Here is a 6,593-nt window from a genome sequence, read left to right as displayed (position 1 = left end):
ATCAATAAATCTGAGGGGATGCCTGGGTGGCTTAAGCATCTGCCTTCGGCTCAGGTCATGATCCCAGGTCATTCTATCCCTGACTTTTGCTCAGCAGGGAGCCTGCTTCTCCCTCTGTCTGCCTCTCCCCCTGCTTGTGAGCTCTCTCTCTGACAAATAAATAAATAAAATCTTAAAAAAAAGAAAAGAAAAATTCTATCTCACATGACTGTGAGATATGTAAATTAGATAGTATGTTAAAGAGCTTTATTATGAAGCATCTTGAAATAGATCATTCTCACTTCTTCTCCGGTATTTCAGAATCAGCACATCTTCCCAACAATTTATCTCATAAGACCTGTGTTTCTCCTTCAATGTCCACGTGTAGTCGGAGGCCTGTGTATTTCAATGTATTTTCATATGCTTGAAAATACCTCACTCCCCTTCTGAATACATATGTCTTCCACAGATAGCACACTCTTCTAGTTGACTTTGAGGGGCCATTGTAGAGAGGGTAGGGTCTCTGCAGAAGAAAATGGACATTTCCCATCCTCCTGATTTTCCTGATCAATGAGTTGCAGCACCATCCATCCAGGTGAGCGAGCTAATACCTAGGAGTTCCCCGTGTACCGCTCCCTCAATCCCCACATCCGATCTGTGAATGAGCGCTACTTATTCTGCCTGTCAAACGTCTCTCACTTCTCTGGCAGCCACCCAAGTCTAAGCTTTCAGCTTTGCCTGATCTATTGCAATAATCTCCTATCCCTGACTTGACATTCTATCCCTGACTTTTGCCCACCTCTCTACAATTCATTCTGCATTCCACAGACAAAGTGATTTTCTCAGTATTAAGGAAAAAGCATTCAGTCGTGCACCATTCAGTCTGCTGTTAACTGTAAGGTTTTTGTAGATGCCCTTTGTTAGGTTAAGGGAGTTCTCTTTTGTTCCAAGATGGTGAAGTCATGAATGGATGTCCAATCCTGTCAAATGCTCTTGATATGGTAAATTACAGGAAGTTTGTCTGTTGCCTAAGTACTGAAGGGAATTAGCTAAATGCCAGATAGAGTTGGAAGGACGGAGCAGGATGGTATTGTCTGAAATAACTGGATGTATTATGGCCTGGTAAAAGGGAAATAACGAGAGGCCATCTGGCAGTCTCTGCTGTCTCCATGATTCAAAGGCAACTGGGTACATAGCATGTATCTGAAACGACTGATTCCATCTCAGTCTGTGGTGGACAACTGGGATCCATTCTCCAACTCTCAGAGCACCATCTTGGAATGCCCCTAGAAAGTTTTGGCTAGTATTCATTCCATCTGCCTTGCTATCCTTCAACAAACAGCAATTATGACATCTCCAACATGAAACTGGGGGTGCAGATTACTTATTATTTACAGGCAGTCCTTGTAATTAGCTATTAAGCGTCAAGTGCCAAACCCCAATGCAAATCTACTCATCAGAAGACAATTAATTAAACTTGACTTTCTCATTAAAACCTATAGTTTTCCTAAACTTGCATTCAGATCATGGATTCCATGTGATGAATGTCACCTTAAAATTTGTCTCATCAGTCAGAGCACTCTATTTTATCCCACAGAATGGGACAAAATATTTGCAATACATACATCTGACAGAGAACTTGTATGCAGAATACACAATGAACTAATACAATTCAACTATGAAGACAGAAATCAATTAAATATAGGCAAAATATTTGAAACAGATTTCACAAAACAAGATATATTAATGACCAATAAACACATGGGAAGACTTCAACATCAATAGCCATTAGGGAAATGCCAATTAGGGATGCCTGGGTGGCTCAGTCAGTTAAGCATCTGCCTTCAGCTCAGGTCATGATCCCGGGGTCCTGGGATCGAGTCCCACATCGGGCTCTTTGCTCAGCAGGGAGCCTGCTTCTCCCTCAGCCTGCTGCTCCCCCTGCTTGTGCTCTCTCTTCTCTCTGACAAATAAATAAATAAAATCTTTAAAAAAAAAGGAAAGAAAAAAGAAAAAGAAAATGCAAATTAAAACCAAAATGGAAAAAAAAAAAATGAGGTACTACTTCACACCCACTAGAATGATCAAAATGAAAGAGACAGACAATATTAAGTGTCAGTGAGGATGTGGATCCCTGGAACTCTCACACATTGCTGGAAGGAGTGTAAAACATTACTGCTACTTCCGAAAACATTTGGTAGTTTCTCACAAATTTAAACATATACTCACCATATTACTCAGTAATTCTACTTCAGGTATTTATCCAAAAGAAATTAAAATATATATCTACACAGAGACGTCTGGCTGGCTCAGTTGGAAGAGCATGTGACTCTTGACCTTGGTGTTGTGAGTTCAAGCCCCACATTGGGTGTAGAGCTCACTTAAAATAAATAAATAAATAAATAATGTTAAAAATATATATACATATGTATATGCATATATACCCACACAAAGACTTGTACACATATGTTCATAACAGCTTTTTCAAAATATATACAATAGCCCCAAACCAGAAACAACCCAAATGACCATCAACAGGGGAACAGATAAACAAATTGTGGTATATATAACTCAGCAAAAAAAAAAAAAAAAAAAGAATCCACTGATATATGCCACATAGGTGAATCTCAAAAGCATTATGAAAAAAGAAGCTTTCACATTCCATTTATATGAAATTCTAGAAAATGTAAACTTTTCTATAGTAACAAAAAACAGATCAGTGATTGCCTGGGAGTGGGAAGAAGGGAACATTTACTGAACAGGATATAAGAGAATTTGGGGGAGTTATGGAAATATTCTGTATCTGGATTTAGGTGGTGCTGACATGTTTGTATACATTTTTCAAAACCCACCAAACTACATTTAAAATGGGAGCATTTAATTGTATATAAATTGTACTGTAAAATTCATTTAAAAAAACAATAAAACACAAGCTCCTAAATGCTCAACTAGCTGCCCATTGTCACCTAAGACATAGGGTTTCAAAGGGGGCATCTACTACCCTGAGGCCCCTCCAGACAAACATGTCCCTGGCTCCCAGGCCATCATATAGTCTCTTACCACGGTGGATAGGACTAGCCCCACGTGAACCCCAACATAGGGACTGGACCAAAGGTTTGAGGGCCCGCTGTGCTCCCCTCACCCTCAGATCCCACTTAGCTTTCTCAGGGGAATGAAGGGTATTTCCTCCCAAGCAGGGAGCTCAGCTGGTCTCAGGAGGAAGGGGAGGAATGGTATAAGGAATAGAAGATATCCTTGTCCTGTTTACAACTCATTCAGGGACGACCATCATGGTTTATCGATGACTCACGCCAGGCTGAACATCGGGGTGAGAGTTTTCCACATGCTATCATATTCAATTCTTGTCCTAACCCTAAGCATGACTCCTTCTGTTAGGCCAGTTTAGAAAGGAAAAAGCAAAGGAAGCAGAGAAGCTAAGAAACCATTCCAAGCTTTCAGAGCTAGTATATGGCAGAGCTGAACCCAAGCAGCATGATGTCAAAGCCTGTGTTCTTAACACTGCCTTTGCTTGTGAGCTAGCTCTGCTTCCGACTGCTCGTGCCCATCCTTCCCCTCATCACCCTGCCTAAAGTGCACATAGCTGGGGGCAGGCCCAGAGGACAGGGTTCTGAACAAACAGGACCCAGGCCCAGAACATGGAGTCCTGTTCTCCTCCCTGCTGCAGCTACATCAAGAGTGCCCAAAGTTCAGAATCATATTAAGTCATTTTCTCTATAATTCAAGTACAGAAGTACTTTTGAGAGTCATACAGCATTCCGGCTATTCCTGTGTACTATAAATATGTAATTTATGGGGAAAATGGGAACTCTGTGTCACATTCAAACTGAGAACTATCTGAAAGAAAGGAGAAAAATATCCCATCCTATTGAGTCATGGGGAAAAATACTTACAGTATATCATAAGAGTAAATAAGAATGTAAAAACAGCTTCTGTTTGGAAGTGCAAATCAAATGTTAATGTGGCCTTGAGTTTATTTCAAGTATTTTTCATGAAGCATTTTCATTTTCACAACTCGTTAAGTCCCCCATATTAAACCAAAGTCAAATGATTTTAGATGCCTACTTGAAAACCCTTAAGATCAATGTATTCAACTCCCTTTGAAAAGAAGAAACAAACTGCAACTGTTCTTTGAAAACAGATTATCACGGCATATAGATCATTAGTCACTAAAGAACAAGATCCTTGAGCCCCGGGTTGATTTTTCTTTGCCTGGCACAAAGCTCAGTGTGGGGTGGACACCTCATTTTTCTTGGCCCAATGCCCCTTTTTCTCTGAGTCAAGTAAGAGTGGTCAAACCCATCCCCCTGACCACACAGGGGAGAAAACCAGCCCAGCCGGGTCTCAACGTGTCCTGTCCCAAGATTCTTCATACTTCCATTAAAGAAAGAGACTGAACAGGGACCCGAGATCCCAAGAGTTGCTGGTGCTGTGTTTCTGGCTGAGAGGGGAAAGTTGGTCTGAGAGAAAGAGCCCTCAGGCCTTTCTTCTCTGAGTGGGGATGCCCCCCAGCCACCAACTGGGTACCTTCCAGGGATTTGGTTACATGTGGGATCACACATCACAGACAAGGCACCATGGATCTAGAAGGTACCTGTGGTCTATCTCATTCTTCTCAGATCCAAGCTAAAAGCACAAAATCAAAGCATTCTTAGCGGCCATTTATAAAAAGTAGCCATAGTTTTCAGCTTCTATTCTGCCTCAAGTACCCTGGGAGACATTTCAGGCCATTCCTATCATGTAATCCTCCCAACAAATCTACAGGGGAAGGAAGCTACTATTATCATCCCCCTTTTACAGAGACACAAACCAAACAAAACTGGATGCTGAATATTTTGAGATCTTTAGTAACTTGCCCACATTCACACCATCACTACTAGCCTTTTGCCCTTACTCTGAGGGCAGCTGTAACACTGTGTGGTCTAGACTTGAACTCCTCCTAACCATTCTTGTGTAGGCATGAATTATAAAAATAAATCTAAACTAAAAGCCTGGTACGAATGTTCTCATTTAAAAACAACAACAACAACATGGAGCTAGTAAGTGGGCAGCTGAACCCAGTGTCTAGAGCTGACCCAGCAAGCCCATCAAACTGGAAATTTCATTCACACACAGTATTGATCCTATACGTGGGCACCAGGGAGGGCAGCTCAGGGCAGAACTAAGGAAGAGCCTTAGATTTTTACAGAATGTGCCTTTTTGAAAATATTTTTTCCTCCTGTGGTGAATGTACATATAACTTACCATTTAAGCCTTTTATTTATTTATAGACCTTATTTATTTATTTTAGAGAGAGAGAGAGAGAGAGAGCACGAGAAGGGGAGGGAGGGACGGAGAGAGAGGGAGAAGCAGACTCCCCGCTGAGCAGGGAGCCGGGGCTCCATCCCAGGACCCTGGGATCATGACCTGAACCGAAGGCAGACGCTTAACTGACTGAGCCATCCAGGCACCCCAAGAAGAGAGATTCTTAAGCAGGCTCCCGGCTCAGGGTGGAGCGTAACATGGGGCTCCATCTCACGATCCTGAGATACTTACCTGAGCCAAAATCAAGAGTTGGATGCTTAACCGACTGAGCCACCCAGGCACTCCTCCATCTTAACCCTTTTAAAGTATACGCTTCAGTGGCATTAATACACTCACATTGCTCTGCAACCGTCCCCACCATCCATCCCCAGAACCTTCTCATCTTCCTAAACTGAAACTCTGTGCCCATTAAACATGAACTGTCATTTCCATCCCACCCCCACCCCAGCCCCTGGCAGCCATCCTTTTACTTTGTCTTTATGAACTTGACTGCTCTGAGTACCTCATGTAAGTGGTATAGTATATGCTTTGAATTTTCAACTCCTCCAAGTACTTACTGAAACCGACTACTTGTCCAGCACTGTGCCAGGCCTTATGAAGGAATATATAAAACATGAGATCCAATTCCTGCCACGGAGATCATTATGCAGCCAACTCTTGTACAACACAGTTTGTACTGTGCAGGTCCATTTATATGTGGATTTTTTTTTTTTATCAATACAGTACTGTAAATGCACTTCTCTTCCTTGTGATTTTCTTAATATTTTTTCTCTAGCTTACTTTATTGAAAGAATATAATATATAATACACCTAACATACAAAATATGTGTCTGTTGACTGTTTATGTTATTGGTGAGGCTTCCAGTTTGCAGCAAGCTATTAGTAGTTAAGTTTTGGGGAAGTCAGAGTTATATGCAGATTCTCGACTCCGAGGGGGATGGTCAATGCCCCACCCCCTGTGCTGTTCAAGGGTCAGCTGTAGTTGAGCTGTGAAGGCAAGCCTAGATTCTAAGAAATGATGTGAATGTTCACATGCTTGATACCGACTGGAAGACAGGAGCAATGTAGGGGAGAGAGATCCTTATAAGCTGGTATAGTCTAAGAAAGCTTCATAGGAGTGATGACTTGAGGAATGAGAATGAAGTTTGGTTCGGCAGAGAGGAAGATTCTGGATTAATGAAATCATTCACAAATCCAGGCAGGCTGGATCTTCCCAAGAAGTCAGAGCCAAAGCCAATGGGCCACAGCATTCTGATCCAGTGTCTCTGAGGAAAGGATGGTAAACACTAGGT

At 41.9% G+C, this 6,593-nt stretch overlaps 1 protein-coding gene across 1 annotated transcript in view; it reads right to left on the bottom strand.

The window, feature by feature from the left end:
- Positions 1–1,739: 1,739 nt before the first annotated feature.
- Positions 1,740–6,593, bottom strand: part of AGGF1 (angiogenic factor with G-patch and FHA domains 1) — a 71,994-nt gene continuing 67,140 nt past the window's right edge. Inside the window, exon 15 of the mRNA XM_054512515.2 lies at positions 1,740–1,942. The gene's annotated coding sequence lies outside the window, so the exon portion shown is untranslated. The remainder of the gene's footprint in view (positions 1,943–6,593) is intronic.

The sequence above is a fragment of the Mirounga angustirostris genome, unplaced genomic scaffold, assembly GCF_029215605.1.
Source record: "Mirounga angustirostris isolate CCGP_5_RB_7025 unplaced genomic scaffold, mMirAng1.0.hap1 SCAF_7, whole genome shotgun sequence".
NCBI classification, from domain to species: domain Eukaryota; kingdom Metazoa; phylum Chordata; class Mammalia; order Carnivora; family Phocidae; genus Mirounga; species Mirounga angustirostris.
This window is presented reverse-complemented; position numbering and strand designations above follow the sequence as displayed.